This window comes from Corvus hawaiiensis, chromosome 3, assembly GCF_020740725.1.
Source record: "Corvus hawaiiensis isolate bCorHaw1 chromosome 3, bCorHaw1.pri.cur, whole genome shotgun sequence".
NCBI classification, from domain to species: Eukaryota; Metazoa; Chordata; class Aves; order Passeriformes; family Corvidae; genus Corvus; species Corvus hawaiiensis.
The window spans coordinates 42,751,268-42,769,629 of NC_063215.1; the positions used below are offsets into that span (position 1 = coordinate 42,751,268).

Here is an 18,362-nt window from a genome sequence, read left to right on the forward strand (position 1 = left end):
CAGGCTCCCCAGGGCAGTGATCACAGCACCAAGCCTGGCAGAGTTCAAGAAGCATTTGGACAATGCTCTCAGGCGCATGCTGTGACCCTTGGGGATGGTTCTCTGCAGGGTCAGGAACTGACTCTGTTGGCCCTGGGGGCAGGACTCAGGCTCTGAAAATACTCCTCTGTAACTTTGCAAATATAAGCTGGAAGAAAACAATTTAAACATATGCCACATCATAAGTAAAGATTTGCTTCCTTTTTTAAAAATTTTTTTTGTTTGTTTTTTATTAAAGTTACAATTACAAGGATTTGAAAAAAAATTGGCAGATGCTATTCAGTCAGGTCCTCAGTGCAAAACTCAACACTAGTTGAGGTCTTGACATCAAACCTCTTCCTTTTAATATATTTACAATAATTCAAACTTTATTTTCTTTCATTTTTCCTTTAGAAATGCTGGTGTGTTCTGCAGAATAATTTTTCAAAAAATTAGTTATTCCAGGAGAACTGATCATGATTAAGTAGTGTTGAGATCTACCACTTGTCACTAATTACTTGCAGCACTACTTCGTTGAAGCTAAGGGGCATTATGAATGTCATAAAACTGAGCCAGGCAACACAGCGTCAAGATTTCTGCATCTTAATTAAAATTTATTTGATCACCATGGAAACTCCCCATCACACAGCAATACCAGACAAGGTGAGATTTCATTATGAGCATTCTTAAAAAAAGTGAAAGTGCCAACTAATGCCATTTCTACTCTAGAAGACATTCTTAGAGAAACTATTTCTTTGCCAAAAATATTTACTCCTGTGCCTCCCTACTCACACTGAACAGGGAAGACAGGAATTGGAATTTATTTATTTGAGATTAATCAAAACTCCCTCAAAGGGAATGTCCTATCATCAAGTTACAGACTTTGGGTGCGACTGGGCGTGAGGAGCTAAAATGAAGCTTCAGAAATATGTAAAGTCAAAGGCAAAGAGAAAAGGACCACAAACACCAAATCTGATGGATTCAGAACAGCTTAGGCCTGATGTATTTCTGAATCCGTTTAATACAAAATACACCAACAGTCCCAGAAACAGATGCTAGGATCTAAAGATAAAGACCAATTGCCAAAATCTGGAATCGGATACATCCAAATGATTGACTTGGTATACATTTTTTGTACTGAAGGTGACTATTGATTGGATAGTCTAGAGAGGCAGTATATTTTCTGTCTCTTGATATCTGCATATTAATGCCTTTTACCTTTCGGAAAAATGCTTTAGCTGAGTATAGCTTACATTTTGTAAATCAGAAGCTACAGGTGTAAAGAGAAGTAATTTAACCTCACTTCCCCCAGTCTAGCAGCCCATTCTTGTTCTAAAGTTTAGGAATCCAACATCTTCTCTGTGTTCTCCTCACAGGAATATAGTTCCAGTACAGTTTCTGTACTGAAAAACCACTAAACTCATGTAATACAGATGATTAATAATAGTATAAACTCATTGCAAAAGTCATACATAGTAGCTTTGTACACTCATAAAATTGTTCTGAAGCAAGTCTCTCCTCTCTGACAACATAATATTTAGTGATATGGTATGCTGTGCCCGGTATAACACTGACATCTCATTGAGCGTGACTCCAGAGACTGGGAGTTTAGATTTACCCTTGACATGGCTCAGAGCACTGGGAAAATAAAAACATTTTCCTCAGATTCACAGTAGTATTTTGTATACCACTTTATATATACAGATTGTACACTTGTGAAGATGCCACTGCAGTGCAGATGTCAAATTCAGGTTTTGAGTGCTGAACAATGATAAATTTAAATTGAGCCAGTTCAGTAGACCAAACTTAGCTAAAGAAGTGGCAGTAGCAATAAACCTTTGGAAGCAGGATACCTTTTCTCAATAGTCAGTCTGGTCTTGGATATCTAAATCCTGCAACCCTTACTCAGGTCATTGATGAAGGTGGTGTGGGCTATTAATAGAGCAGTTGATTACCAAGATATTGGCTGAGAAAACAACCTCTGGAAAACTGCTCCACATGTTCTATGGTCTTGGCAGTCCACACATGGCAGGTGCCTCCTTTCCCTTCTCCTCATCTGTTGGAAGTCCAGCTCTAAACTCTGAGAGCCAATGTTTGGCCAGCCTCCATCCCTGGTCACACTTCTGCATCCCCTGCTCTCAGAGCCTATTTTGCTTGCTTGAACAACCCAAGTCTTCCAAAAAGAAGACTGTCAGATATCTTGAAAACTCTTTTATAAACCCACCCTCTCTTTCTCACCTTAACTGTCACATCCTGACATTTTTGGCTGTTTTGGACTACAGTAGAATTGCTTGAACAAATTAAGACCTGTCTTTCCTACATGAGCTTTGGGGTCAGTCTGCACACCATTGGTGTGTCTGTCAAGAGTGTGGTCTTGATAGCAAAGCTCCTTAATAGACCTGTGGCTTATACAGAAAAACTGACTCATTTTCCAGTACAGCTAAAAGTCACTCCAAACAGCATAACCCAGGAAGGTTAGGGTTAGGGTTAGTGCTGCGAATCATGTCCAGTTGGGGTTTTGTCCTCTTAGTGGTATCAGTAGGCCAGCTAGTCAAGCTGTGCAGTGGTGTCCTGGGCAGTCGTGCAATCCCTGGTTGAGGGTGTCATAATTCTTTACTCTTAAAAGGATGAGGTTAATCTGCCCTTGCAAACCTGGCCATGCTTTGAATGTTTTTACCTCATTCTTTATAGCCCCTCATGGAATTTTTCTGAAATAAACCAAAAAATTTGTCGGGGTTGAATAGCCAGGATGCAGGACCAATTTTCCTGGGTTCAAATTGGACAAATTTTCTTTGTTTCAGATCTGCAGTTTTACAGAGAGAGGATGCCCTGGCCATTTATCATCAAATGTCAAGTTGAAATACTCATGTCTAACTGACTTATGACAATCCTGTGTTTGGCTATAAATTTCAGGAAACTCACAAAGCTTGACAGCAAATGGACAACACAAAAAATGGATATGGCAGAAAATGGACATGGCAGAATGGGACAGTTAAAAAGAACAAGTGCTTAACAACCTACACTTCCAGCTGGTGGCCTTTGCCAGGGCATGCAGACAGCCGAAGGGAGCCCCAAACCTGGCCAGTTGTTTAGGGACTGGTCATTAAATGGGATGAAATGTAGCAATGTAAGATCCAGGTTCAGCTGCAAGACAGGTGTCCCTTGAATCTTAAGATGCACAGGGCAGTCTGATTGAGATTATTGTATATACTGCATATCCCACTGTCAAAAAATACTTTTTTACTTTTAAATATCTTACAGGTTTGCCCCAACAATCAGCTCAAATCTTAATGTTCATTTCAAACAGTCATTGAAGTAATTTTACAAGTCTTTTCCAATATTTATTTTCCCATATTTTTTTTTGGAACACTGAGGTAAGTCTTATGATCATCCACAGGGCATATTAGCTCGTATTTGTTCCATCTGTCACTGAACACAGTTTGCTTTTCATAAGGTCTGAATTAGCAGTAGGATTTCTTTTCACTTCACCATCTCACACTTTTCAACTGGTTGCATATATTAGCACAAATTATATTTCTGGAGCGTCTTTCTCTGGGTAACTTGCCTTATCTCATAAATCTGTAATGCTGCACCTCATTTGCCCTGTGGTACAAATAGCTTAGCTCCCTTCGCAGAAGTCTGGGTGTGGTTCCTGACCAGCACCTCCTGCAGAGGGAGAGAACCCTGCAGTACCTGTGGGCCCTGAAGCAAGTAGAGCAGTGCCACTGAAACCATAGGTGTAGCAATAAGCATATGCATTGCTGTGATCATGCAATGGGGAGGAGGCAAAAACAAGAAGTGTCTTTCACAGGCTCAGTGTGCTTAATATCAGACCCCGAGAAAATGTGGACTGATTTTCAGGTGAGCTGTGGCATTGAAACTACTGCTTAGCATGTGATTTAGTATTTTCTCATTAATCATGTATCCTTAGTCTATGCACAACTAGCTCTTATTCTGGGGGTAGGTCCTGAACCACAGCAGAGTGTCTTAGAGATCATAATAAATAACAATACATACTAGTGTAAAATATCAGCTCTTAAAACCAAGTTATTTCTGAATTAAAGAACCAATTAAAATGTACCTGTGTATTTCTAGGTGTCCAGGTGAAAAAGACTGACATATGCCCTCTCTTCTGTCACCCTTACATGCACCTAACTTCATCCAAACTTGTAATAACATACAAAAGATTTTAAATGTTCTTCCTTAATTTACATTAAAATTATATTAAAAAGAATTATTTTATGCTATTCAGTACAGAAGCCTTGTATCGTGTAAATTCTTCAAAACTTTTTGGTCTTTTTTATATGCATGGAAAAATAAATTTCACTAAGTGACATGAGATGCTATGAGATCTGCTTTCTCAGGCTATATTCCAACCCCAGCCTTCAAGGATCAAATAATTCAAAAGATAGGAAGTCAAATTTTTTTGTTAACTGTGTTTTTTCAGGAGCCACAATTTGCTTCAGTTGGATCACCATAATGACTGTGATCACAACTGTGTAACTGGTATAAATCATCAACTGTATTCTATTCTGTTTTGATTTTAATGTCATCAAGAGAGCATCTGAATGCTAATAGTGCAATAAATGGCATAGTATTTAGTACACATGGGTAGTCTATATATGTTCTACTCATAGATTGACTTATTAGGTGTGATTCAACTAATGAAATGCTGCATTTGTGATGGACGTGTCTAATCTGAATGGACCCCTTAGACTAAACTCAATGAAAGAACAGTAAATGGGTAGGATCCATCTCATTCTAATACAGATTTCTACAGTAAGTCTTGGCACGAATTGTGCCAGACATTGATTTACCCCTCCTTAGCCTTCAAAAGTTAGCAGAAGGATGACAAAACCTTCTTGTCCATTTCACCACAAATCTAATATAGGATGTTAAATGACATGTTGGTGAGGTGTGAAATAACAAATGATGGTATGATTCAAAATACAGTGCAGCTTCCCTAGGATCAAACAATTATTTCCTAGGGTTACTGACTTTGAGTAATAGTTTGAATAGGCCTTTTAATGTAAATAGGATCATTTGCACCATATAGCATGAATTGACTTATGGCCAGGTATATCAGCTTACTCACAAAATATTGTTGTGCTGCAGTTGAGAATAGGCTACATAATTGCATTCATTTGTTTACTCACCCTTTTTATTGGGGATGGCATCCTGGTTTAAGTCTTCTGTGTAGTGGTGGTCACAAGCTAAGGATGGCTCTCCCATAAATCCAGGCAAATCTTAGCTATTGAAACACAAATTCAGGTCCCCTTGGAGGAAATTAAGTGTTTAAATAGTATTTAAACATGAAATAGAAAAGTCAGACTCCCTTTCTCAATCACTTGAGCCCATTCCAAGAGATCTTGAAGACTGTAATTGTACAGGGGTTTTTCAGTGACTTACTGGGTGCTCATCACCGGACTGCTCATTTTTGTTGCTTGCAGCTTGCATTCACAGTGAATTTCATTAAAATTTGTTTCTTTTCCAAGAAACAGATGGTATTTTTCAACACAAAATAATTACTAAAATTTTGGAACCTGTTCTGGTAAAATGGAGCAGTTCTATGAGCTACAGGAACTTTTCCCTTTATTGTAGTTTTGAGCTGACTCATTGAAAATGCTCAACTTTTTGAAATGTTTTCATTCATGTTAATCTTTTGGGAGAAAAGGGGTGATAACTTGGAGGAGGGGTATGTGCATATGCACTGTGAATTTTGCCCACAGGAAGGATCCTCCACTGCAAAAGATGAATGCTCAGAAACTTGTAACAGCGATCTCCCTTATGATGCACTAACTGGGGGCTAAACTCATGACATCTGAACCTGTAAAGGATTTCCAAAAATATATTTTGCTGCTTTTCTCTTTATGTAAATGAGGCTCTGAAAAGTGGCTAGTTGTCTTACTAAAGGTGAATTAAATGTGCTTCCACAGTAATTTATTTTAAAAACTTGTATTTCAGAATTCACTAATGAAATAGTGGAATTTAGAGAAAGGATTACTAGGACATTTTTGTTTGTGCTTTGTGCTGAAGGTCGTTGGGCAAATACACAAAGCTATTCTGTGCTGTAAAAATACAGTGAAAAGGAGGAGCTCCTGCTAGAATAGAAAAGTCATATGAATTTCCTCCAATATGTTCCATCAGAGACCTTTTTAAAGTGATCCAGAGGGCCAAAAGCCATAGTAAATATGTCTGAAGAGTCAGTGCTGCTACAGCTTGGCACCCACATTAGTCCAGTTGTCTCTGTTTGTAGTAAAAGTCAAAGTAAAGGCAAACTCTGGTGAATATGGTGGTTGCAAGGAAATGCAGCAAATGCCAAGCAGTGTGTATGTAAAAAAAATCTGATTACAACTCAGTAATTTTTTTTCTGCCCAAAAATGAATGGAAAAACTGCAAGATTAAATGTTTCACTGATGTAGCTGTCAAATTATTAATGTTAGGCCTTGAAGTCAAAAACCTTTCAGGTTTCTTGTACAAGATATTATTGGAAAAAAGTAAATTAATTTCTCTTTCTGCTTGCACAGCTCTACTGTATCTCTTTTTCTATGGTTAAATTGCTATTTTACATCCACACAAATTAGGTGTAGAGCACAGTGCTGACAAAAGCCAGACCTTGCTCTCCTCTCAATTTTCTTTATGCCACTAATACTTACTAAATTTTTAGACTCTATATATAAGCTTTAGAGAAAATGGCTTATATCCCAAGAATGCAACTGTTAGTTCTCTCTCCAGCTAAAAGCAAGGATTTAATGAGATTTATTTTTTCTTTTTAAATTTTTTTTTGGTGAGATTTTACCCCAATTAATTTGAATAGAGCAGATTATGAGACTATCCAAGCTACTTTTGTTCTCTTTTGCTTCTGGCTTAATGATGTCAGCAGTTAAAAACACCACTAATGAAAAAAAAATGGAAAAAAAACCTATCCTCAAGTTTAAATGAACACATTTGTTATTAATTATTTTATTTCTGTATTTTCTCTTTTCCTTAGTGAAAATGCTTTCAAGAACACCATGCTCTGATTCTTCTAATACTGAAGAAATGCATTTTCCCACTTTGTCTTACCTGCTCCCTCCTGTCCTTTGCTGTGATTTCTGAATCACAGACATGGAGAGGAAAATAAATGTTGGGAGCTGAAGCTAGAAAGGAGATGGATAAACAGAATGGGAAGGTATTTCTTGCTTCTCTCTTCTCAGAGCCCAGGGAAAGATGCCAGTCCCCAGGTCCTTCCTTGCCAAGAGCTGGCACTGCTGCCCACTGCCATATTCCCAGCCCAAAACCACTTCACCACCCCTCCGTGTCTGGAGGAAGCCCTGGGAAGGATTGCCTGCCTGGAACATCCAATATTGCTGATCATGTTCTCCTTTCTCTACACCACATGTGCATTGCTTTTAATTTCTTGCCAATGGGCTCTATTTCAAAATTATCTTTTTCTGAGGTGTTTGTACATGAAGGAATTGGGAAATCCAGGCTCACAGGCATGGCTTCTATTTTGAGCCTACATCTTAAGTCACACAAATAACTTAAAATCTTGTGAGGATGCATCTTTGATCAAATTTCATCTGTATCGAACTCATTTGCTGAACTGATGGGTGCGGGTTTGTGTCCTGGCTGTTCTCTCTTAGCACGAGGCTGCAAAGCTGGCCAAAGCCCACATCTCAAACCATGCAAGAGACAAAGAAGGGCATCATATCACAAAGCCAAGACAAAGTTTCATTGTCTTCAAGGAGTGATTTCCCAAATAGTGAGAGAGAGAACTCTGGTATTCTCTTTTCTCTACAAGAGACCAGAAGATAGTCCTGCCAAAATATTCAAACATATTCCTAAATCCAGACGAACTGGATAGGCAGAAGCAGGTGCATAAGTATCTAACAGAATAAGAGCTGCAAGTACAGTGTATTTAGAGTAGATAAAACAGAAGAAATTTTAACTTTTGTCTTAAAGAACATATCAAAAATTCTTTTACTAAGGCTTTTACTATATTTTGCTTTTCAGTCCAAATGACCTAAACAAGCATGTTAGCTTTTATATCCTCCCGTTATATAGAAGATTGTACAAAAAAGGCATATTGATGAAGTTTGAAGTCTAAGCTGGGACAGAACCTATTGGCCCTAAGAGTTTGTGTGGTTCTCTTGTCACCTTCAGAGGTGTTTCTTTTCAATTTTTATGGTAAGATGCCCAATTAAGAAATATGTTTTATTATCTCACATAGAACCAGTCAGAGAGAAAAAGTTATTATTTTTTATTGAGCACCAGGAACAGGCCTAGGTCATCGTTAGCAGCATGGTAGAGGTTTAGCAGTAAGAAGTCACTCTGCATAAGGACAAAACTGGAGGTTTTTTCAGTATCAGGGATCTTCTCTACTGATACCTACAGGTCTTGGTGATTAATTGCAATAACTTAATGGTGAAATGATTTCTCATTACTATTAGATCAACACTACATTGCACATAGTTTAGCTGAATTACTGGACAGTAAACACACTTCTCGCTCTACATAATACACTTAGCTGTGTGGAAAGTTCCCCCACAAATATCCACGTGCAAATGTGTTGTATGCACAAACAGGAAACCACCACATTAGTGAGATTCAAGTTGATTTGGATGGTGCTATTCTCCTTTAAAGAGCCACTCAGGCGACAAATTTCTTTCAAGGCAAGAGGAAGCTGACAGAGAGCACAAGGAACAGGAGGCACCACAGCTCTACAGAATCATGGCCATGACAGGGTATCCTGGTCAAATACAAATGTGGGTATAAACTCAACCCTTTGCAATCCAGCCCCAGGAAATATTTCTGAAGGCAAGAATAGCCTTCCTATTGTATTTCTCAGCAAGATCACCTCTGAAATGCTAATTATGTCTGCAACTATTTCCAAACACTTACCTGCTACAAACTGTGCAGAGATATCTCCTCTCTCTTTTCTACCTTTGTACATACATTTAAATTGACTATACCCTGTGAATTCACCTCCAGATGGTACTGGCATTTGGACAGAAGGTTTGGGCCCCAGTATGGCAAGTCACATAGTTGCATGCTACACTGATTTCTGTGAGACTATCTACATGCTTAAAATTCAAGAAGTCTGTTAAATGCTTTTTCTGGATAGGGAATGCTGCATATATCATACCATTACCAACTCTTAAGCTATCCAGTTTCACTCTGGCATCCAGTTTGCTCATGCATGCAGTGTTTTAGACTGGATGGTGGGATTAAATAGTCATCACAATGTATGTAGCAGGTGATACAATATTAAACTCCAAAGTTTTGACATTAAATTTTCTGGAAGACGTTTCTGGTCCACAGTGCCCTGTAGTACAGTCAGGGCTGGCTTTCTGATGGTTTGGAAACTTTCAGCTAGAATATTCTGATTTAATGGCTGAATATTTGCACCCTCAACATATTGTCGCAGGTTCAAACACAATAAAAGCTTGAAATGCTTAACTAGGTGGTAGTTACAGCACAATGTTACAATCCTGATCAGAAACACCGCATTTTAAACAAGGGAAAAAAAGAAAAGAAAGAGAAATCTGTAAAGTCACAGTTCTAATTCAGAAACAAATGTGACACATTCCACAAACTGGAACAGTGAGCTGACAAACGTACTTAGCACAGCCATGTCTTGGTAATACTTGATAAGCCACCTTGTGTGCAAACTGTTAATTAAATAATTTATTTTAAATGACAAGGCCTGTAGGTCAAGATCAGACTTCTAATTGACAAATTTGTACAGCTGGGAAAAGCAGAAAAACTTTTCAGATCTGAACAAACCCTTACAGATTGAAATCTTACCATTTTGCAGCTATCCTACAGAGTTTAATTAAGATTTTTCTTTCACTCATAAAGTTTATCTTGAGTATTCCCCATGGCTCCTATGGTTACAATAACACCAACACAAATGCTTTGTGATGTATTTTCTGTGTAAAACTTTGGCTTTGCACTATGAATAGTGATTTCAGACTCCTTGATCGCCTTTTTCTGTGTTTGCCAGGCCCTCTAGGACTAGCACATTTTATGTGATGGCAGGATAAGACAGCAATGCCTCAGTTCTCAGTTTGGGAATGTGTGGCACAGACTTCTTCCACTGAAAGACATTTTCCTCTTCCCTGTGTCATGAATCCTGCAGTAGGCTGGCAGATCAGGGAGTGTTATCACTAAGTGTGACCTCCACAGTGCTGCAAATAAGTAAATAAAAGGCCCATTTGGGTGGATGAACAAGAGGGAAGCTCACTGCAAGTGTGAGGAGGTGTAATCTAAACTTTTCAGATTAATCAGGTCTCTGAATAACAAGAAAACTGTAGTCATAAAATCTCTGGTCCTAGTGAAATAGTATCTTCACCCCAAAAAAATGAAAAGTGAAGTCCCGAGATAAGAGAAAGTGGTCTGAGAACATGATGTCGATAAACGCACAGTGTGATGAAGACCAAAAATGCAAACAACTCTCAAGAACATTAGTTTTTTCAATAGAACTTTCTTTCACCAATTTTCTGTATTAGCTGACAAGATCCTAGTAGTGTTGTTTGATTACATCCTACTATTAGAAACCTTGCAGATTAAGTGTTGACAAGTAGACATTCTTCTACCCCTCTAGAAATGAGGGAGAGTACATCATGGGCAAGCACCAAGTTCCTCTCGGCGTTTGTAGTGAGACCAGTGCTGAGCTCTTTCAGGATGGAGCACCCTTCTTGGGGCTGTCCCAGAAACAGGGATTTTGAGAAAAGAGGAGCAAAGACATATCCCTGACACATACAGGTCTTTTCAAAACTTAGATTTAATAATTTCCAATGACACACACTGTGAATTCTCTTCTTTGTTTACAAGATTATGTTCAAATGTTTATTCAAAAGTAATTTTCTTCCACAAGGGCTTTTCATGTCTCTCCCTTGACTTTAATTGCTCAGAAGTGAGTGCCAGATGAGACAGCTGTAGTTAGGATGAAAATCAATAGTACCCTTTTCTGAGTTATCAGTAACTAAGCCTCTTTTGCTGTCATTAACATACAGTTTCCATGACTTCACACACAGTGTCAGATCCCAAATGCCCTCCACAGTCATTTTATCTTCTTACTATCAGAGGACTACAGTCTTTCAAAATTGACTTTTGTCTCCATCCTTTTGGAGACAACCTATGTACAAATCATCACAAAAAAGACAATGCCACAGTAGCAAGGAATTCTTTTGCAGATTCCCTATTCTAGGAGCTCTAACCTTGGAAACAGTGGTGCAGATCCTTCTCTTTCATCAGCTTGACACTGCCGTGATTCCAGCAAAAAAGCCAGCAATAAACTTCTGAGTTTCACGAAGGAAGTGAAATCAATTGTAATAATTGGTTGCAATTATTGCAACCAATAAAATCTACACATAGATAGTGCATTTTTTTTGTTGGAAGAAGAATCTCCTTTCAAAAACTTGACTTGAGGGTGTATTTAGTGATGTTGAAATTCTGTCCTACCATCTCGTCTTCCACATTTGTGCTCTGCCAGAGATCGTTCTGGAAGCAGGATGTACAGAAAGGGATTAACGCTGCTGCTGGTGTAGCTGAGGCAGATGTAATAGCTCATGTAGAAGGTCAGGGTTGGCTGAGAAGCTAGAAGATTCATGAGCTGGATCACATGGAAGGGGGCAGTGCTTATCACAAACACACAGATAGAGCAAGCACCATCCTAGTAAGCCTCATAACTCTTTGCCTGGGGATACTGGTGGTGTAACTGCAAAACAAGGAAGAATCCTTAGTGTGGAAAATCAACGTGAGAAGATGATGGCATGGACTGAATACAGTCATGAACAGCAGTTATTTGAGACCAAGCAGTGCAAGCAAAGGACAGCCCTCATGAGCTTCACTTTTCTGTTGTTTGCACATTATTGTTTTTTCTGCTATGATCCTATGCCACACACTAAGGAGCTGCTGGGTGTTGTTTACATGTATTTGATGAAATACTGACAATTATTTTCATAAAAAATGCTTGCTCTTTTTCAACATGAGAGCTATATTGCTTTGCATCCCTTTTCACCTATGACTTTTTTTTTGCTATCAACTGGTACAGAGATATCCAATTAAGACATGATTCTTATGAGCTTAAAGGAGGCTTAGAGCAAAGAAGTATATGATCCTTCTGCCTGAGGAACTGAAAACCACACTCAAGTGGAAATCAAATTCCTTTCCATAGAAAATTACTATGAAACAAAATCCAAAGCATGTTGTCCTGGAAATAAAACAGACTGGCCAGGAGCTGTTCTCACTGAAACTGGGAAATTGTGTTTTGCCTGTTTCAAGTGCCAATTTTCTTTTATTTCCTAGACTTTCTGAGACTGTGAACAGTGGCTAGGGATTCATGTGAGGCTTGGAGTCTCCTTCTCACAAGAGGGGAAATCCAAACTGGAGGCACCTGATCTGCAGCTCTCTGGAGCACCACAGCTGATACTAGTCTTGGCAGCCACATTCTCCCAGGGCTTTCTAAATCCTGAACTGAGAACTTGGAGTCATAAGATGAGCATCTGTCCTCCTGCAGCCAGAAGGGCAGGGTTGAGTTGTACCTTTTTGTTGTCCTGAATGGTGTACTCCAGGCATAACTGTCTTCAGAGTGTTTCCTTCTGAATGGTTTCTCTTGGCTCCCTCCCTTGAATCCTATCAGTAGCCTGTTTCCTTGGAGCCTAATGCAGTGTCTGGAGGACTGAAAGCTACATGATGCAGTGCCTAAATATTGTTTTAGGACTGTCACTTTTGCCCTATTACATATAAAACCTTTACAGTCCGTGCAGAGTATGAGAGAAGCACGAATAATACTTTACCTTCCTGCTTTCTTGTTTTGCTGATACATCTCCCACATGGAACATAAAATTAAAATATAGCAAACAAGTGTCAGTGGTAAAGGAAAAAAGAAAGTTGTTATGATAAGATAAAGTGTCTACCTGTAAAACAAAAGAACAAACAAGTTCATTATACAAAGACCATCTCATAAAGGTAAAAATATATGAATGACATTTTTCCTAAAGTGGTCTCTGATTGGTGATCCTTGTTTAGAGATACGTGGTAATAGCAGGTACCTAGAACTGCAAGTACTTCTAAGAATTGCAGTCTACATTCAGCACTTCTAGGAATACGGTTGACTACAAGATAGCTACAAATTATACCTCTCAGTTCTCCAAATTCTCTATGTATGTGCTTTTTCCAGCACTTGTACAATTAGTGAAGATTCTTGCAAGCATTTATGCAGGACATAGTCTGCTTTGTCCCCTGATATTTCCCTAGTCTGATAGTAGATCAGTGATAATCACCTTCTCAGAACAGATTTTCAACCATTATTTCATTGTGAGTGTAGTCTAATTGACACCATCTTTCCTAGTTGGTTTGCTGGCATTTTGTATAATTCAAGTTATTTTGTTTCTATTTATTCTTTGTCAAGTGACTTCCATCAAAGAAGGAAATTAAATTGATTTGTTATAGTTTGTTCCTGAAAAATAGACACAGGGTTTCTCTTACCACCCTCAGATCTTTGAGCTGAAAGCAGAATATTAAATGCAACAATTCACAAGTAAGAGATGTTAAAAGAGGATATTCTTTCTCTCTATTTTTTCAGGAGTGATAGGGTACATAGAAAGTCCCCTGCATTTGGTGAACCTTCATTTCCAGATGAGATCAGACTACCTATTAACATGATCACTAATTAACACTTTAATTTTTTGGGAAGAATAGTGTTGAATCATCTTAGAATAAATTAACAAAACAAAGAGATAAGTTCCTTCCTTTTTCTGTCCATCTTTTGCACATACAGAATCTGGCATGCTGGGACCAGCCATGGCCCTGGTGTAGTGCTTGCTAACCCATGATGCCTGGCCAAAAGGTACTGGCTGTGACAGAAGCTGAAAATGTTTATTGTCCTGGCCTTGGTACTGCTCTGTGGCTGTCATACTCACTGAGCTCTGTAATGTGGTTGAAAGGAGCTGCAGCACTGCCCTGTGATGGCTTTGAGGTGATATAACCACATGAGGCAAACAGAAACCATCAGCAGCTGACCTCACGCTAGTGCTGCACAGGCAGCTGCTGCAGATACTGCTCTTGTCAGCAGAAAACCCTTGGCAGAAGGGTGATTCTCATCACTCTGCTGCCAGCTTATGGATGTGATCAGTTACTGTTTCTCTCCCAAAATGTGATGTGAGGTCTATTGCTAAAGTTCTAGCCCTGCTAATGGCATCTGTATCAATTGCCACCAGCTTATGGTTCTGCCTTGGCTCCACTCCCACCAACTCGCTCCCTATGAAAAGGAGAGGTGGAAGAGCCCAGCCTGTGGCAGTAGGAGCTGGTAGGTGTGTGAGGAATGGTATCACTGAAGAGAAATGGGGCAGATGAAACTCAAGGAGATAACTCAGTTTTGAATGCCAACACTTCACACAAAAGAAGGAGGGAGGAGGATCTGGGGCATTTTTAAGGGTAGAAAACTAAGGCTGGTTTCTAAAAAACATATCAAAAATTTCATTCTGTTCTCTTCAATTGTATTACACAGGTCTTTTTATGTGCAAAATTCTGGAAGATGTTTACGCAGTGAAACAGCTCTCTTGTGGGAGTTAGATTGACTCAGTTCCTTTCAAAGGACTGAAAACATTGAGTCTTAGGCACAGAAATATTTTGAAACTGTAATTTTCTGAAATTAACTGAAAATGAGTGACTTACTAGCTGCTATGAGAAATACAAATTACTAGGAATTTAAACAATATTTAGAAATAATGTTCTTGATGATTGACTATTAGCAACTTCTCTACCGAATTCTATTATGTAGGCTTCATTGTGTTTAAATATTAAGAGTACTTAAGACCCAAAAAAGTTGAAAGGATAAAACTAAGAAATATTAAATAGTGGTGAAATTATCACTGAACTTTCAAAATCTGTCACTCCTTTCCTGTGTTGCTGTATCTGTACAAACACATAACCATACTTGCACATTTTCTACAATGTTAATATCTGATACCAATGAGATGATCCTTGTCTGTAGGTGCCAGCAACGTGTTGCTTGCAAGACCTTGGGATGTTGCTCAATGTCCTGTCCTTGCTTTTCACAGATCAGGCTCAGCAGCCTGTCAGAACAGGATGCCTGCAGAATCTCAGCTGCTTATTGTCGTTGCCCTTGGGCCAATGATGATCAGGAGTCATTGCATAAGATGAAGAAAGATTGATATTTCATGTGATGATAAATTATTTTCAGTCTTGCCTGAATATGAGTATGAAACAGAATTTTTTTCATTATTCAAGCTTTGCAACAATCAAGTTCTTTCACTAAATGAGGTCAAAGTAATGACCATCAATTCTAGAATCAGCAAAAGGCTCCTCTGGCATATGATATCTTAAAAAGCTGTCTGATTTCACGCAGTTATTCTCACTCCTCATGATGGTGACAGAAGGAATAGAAATCCTCTACATTTGTCATGGTAGAGCTACTTCGTACCACTCTTGGTACAGCGAGCTCTCTTGTTTCACTGGCTGCTTCTTGGAAATAGCTTCTGACACCGATACTGCTTACAGGATCTGTGTAATTGAGAGTAATTTACAAGCTTCTCAGGTTCTTAAATTGTGATTGTTCCTCCTTTACACAAAATTTCACCTCTTAGTCTCCATGTAAGAACAGTGTAAGCAAGCTTTGAGCTAATTTTCATATGTTTAAGTGGTGCAAGCAACAACATCTCTCTGCAAAGAAAGGGGATGATACTACAACTATTTTTAGAATTGTTAACAGAACTGCTTCCAAAGAATGAATGCAGGAAAAAGTAACAATGGAGGTTACAAAAAAACCAAAACCAACAAACCAGCAAATAAACTGTGAATTAAAGTGTGTGAGATGGAAGAAGAGCAATGAGGGTGTTCCTGGTATTCCAGGCAAGCATCATTCTCTGTGACTCTGCTCAAGTGCCTGGTTCATGGTTCTGCCTGTAATGGTTTTTCTACAGTATCAACCCAGTTTTCATCAGGACTCTCTTCTTACCAGTTGCTCCTGCCTATGAGGCTGTTGGTGTTGCTGAATGCATATTTTGCTGAGGCTGCAGACTGACTGGCTATTAAGTTTGGGTCACGCGTGTTTTTTGGGTCAACTAATGTCGACCAGAAGCTTTGACCACAGGGTAGGAAGAGGGAGGGGAAGCAGGGGTGATTCTCACGCTGGTGGCAGTCACTTCCCATGAGAACCCCCTGTAACAGTGCTGTCGTGTTTGCAGGTGCAGGACAGGGAGGATAACAGTGCGAGGTCTGTAGCGTGGGAATATTGAGAAAGTGCTGCCCCAGAAGCTCTGGGAAAGGCTGCCACGGCTTGGGTGACCGGGCACAGAGCTAAAAGCCAGCTATGCAGCTTCAGAGAGAAGCCTGTTAGCAGTGCAAAAGGCTGAGGCTCTTAAGGCACCATGTGACGTGTGGCTTAGTGGATGGTGTTGCCTTTGCTCCAAGGACCAGGGACCAGCACAGCTCGAAACCTAACATCAGCAAATGTGACTCATTTCAGTAGCAGCTGCAGAGGTTATCGGAATAATGCAATTTGTAATGAAATGAAGTGTGTAAATGGGCACTGGAGATCATAAAGGGAAGGCATGGCATGTGCATAGGAACCCTCTAGCCTGGGATGCTACTGAATCCATATCTTCCAGCTCCAGAGATGCCCATCTCTACCTGTCTGTAGGGTGATCCCAGCTTTTGCTGTGTGGACACTATTTTCTTGGATACATAGCTGAATTTTCAAAGGGTTCCTACAAAAGTGAAGGGTGGGTCACCATGACACCTGCAAATCTGGTCTCCATATACGTGTATTTCTCTAGGTATTGTAAGATGACTTTTCATGCCTCCTGGATGAATTAGTTTGCAGGACGTTCATATGTGTCTATAAAGGATAATTTATCTGGGTTTCTAATTCTCACTTTTAATATTCATCTAACCAAAGGAAAAAAAGTGATTTAATGTATTTAGAGATGAAAAGGATGAAAACCCATTAGGCTGGGTGGAATGAGAACACCACTACAAATTCAATTCAATGTGAAAGTAAATTATTCTTTTTCTTGATAGAACTCAAACTTATTCCAGCTTGTTGTTCCAATTTAGCCTTCTTTAGACAATAAGAAATTAATCTCACCCTAAACGCTTAACAAGCAGCTTTTGTCTCCATTCCTTTGTAGCAGTGGGTTTCTATTGGTTCCTTCAGTTTGGATGTAATTTTCCATCTTGTCTGTTGTCTGATGATAAATCTGTGAAATGAAGCATGAGTGGTGCTTTTGGGAAAACATGCTGTTTTGCAGGTAAGGGCTAATTTCCTCTTCAAACAGAGAGTAGAACTTAAGGCAGACCTGTGTCCTTATCTCAGAAAGTAATTATCAGTAATAAAAGTCTTTTGGTGGGAAAAATCTGAATAACACTTACCTGAGACAAACAACAAGGAGAGTGTCTGAGATGGGTCTCTGACACAGAGAATGGGAGAAGGAGGCAGTGATGGAACTTGCTGAGCTCTCAAAAAGTACAAGGCACAAGGTGTGTGGTGCTTGTTAGCCATGCCTATTGCTTCATTCCGTCTGGCCTTCCTGCCAAACCCGCTGTTAAGATGCTGCCTGGAGGAACACCTCTGAGACCACCAAAGTACATGATATGATCGTGAAAGCCAAGGTGACACTTGGATAGAGAAAATATTTCATGAAAAGCATGTGCTCCTAGTTAATGTAGCTAACTAGAAATCATCTTGTCTTATTTCTACTGAAGGCATAAACATGTGGCCGTGTTTCTGTTATGAATATAGGAAGAGGAGAGGGAAGTGTGTCTTAGAGCTTGATTGTTCCTCATTTTTTTCTTCCTGCTGCTGGACATATCTTAACCTATCCTATGGTCTATCCTATCCTAACATTATTCCTATGTATTGTATATTGTCACAATATAGTACACTGACACTATTATTATCATCATCAAAAATTGCTATAAATATTCTTTTTAATGTTAATTATTAATATATTTTCTGGATTGGCTTAAAATGTACTGCTGTTAGGCTTGCCCAAGAGGCATTTGTGTGTATTACACCCAAAGGCAAATGGGCTGCTCGAGAGATTGAATTTTTAAAAGGCTTTTACCTTTTCCTGTGACAGGGGAATTTGTAACTGCCTGTGAAGTGAAGTAAGGAGCAAGTGAAAAAGGAGTGTGAGGAATGAGTAAATGGATTAGTCCATGCCAAATCAAGAGGTTCTGGTTCTAAATGACTAAAAGCCCATGATTTTTATAGAGTTTTGGCTCCACCCTACCAGTGATACTGCCTTGGTAAATATTTCTTAGAGCAACATTACAACAATGGGCAAACCAGGAACACATTTCTCATGCTTGTCAGTCTCGGCTGCTCCAAA

The 18,362-nt window shown here is 39.2% G+C and overlaps 2 long non-coding RNA genes across 5 annotated transcripts in view; one reads left to right on the forward strand and one right to left on the reverse strand.

The window, feature by feature from the left end:
* LOC125323920 overlaps positions 1-18,362 on the reverse strand; it is a 102,966-nt gene that overhangs the window by 67,446 nt on the left and 17,158 nt on the right. The window lies entirely within an intron of this gene.
* Positions 9-14,995, forward strand: LOC125323921. The gene is made up of 5 exons (XR_007202705.1): positions 9-109; positions 4,751-4,754; positions 10,158-10,162; positions 11,089-11,097; positions 14,985-14,995. It is a non-coding gene; the product is annotated as an uncharacterized LOC125323921 (long non-coding RNA).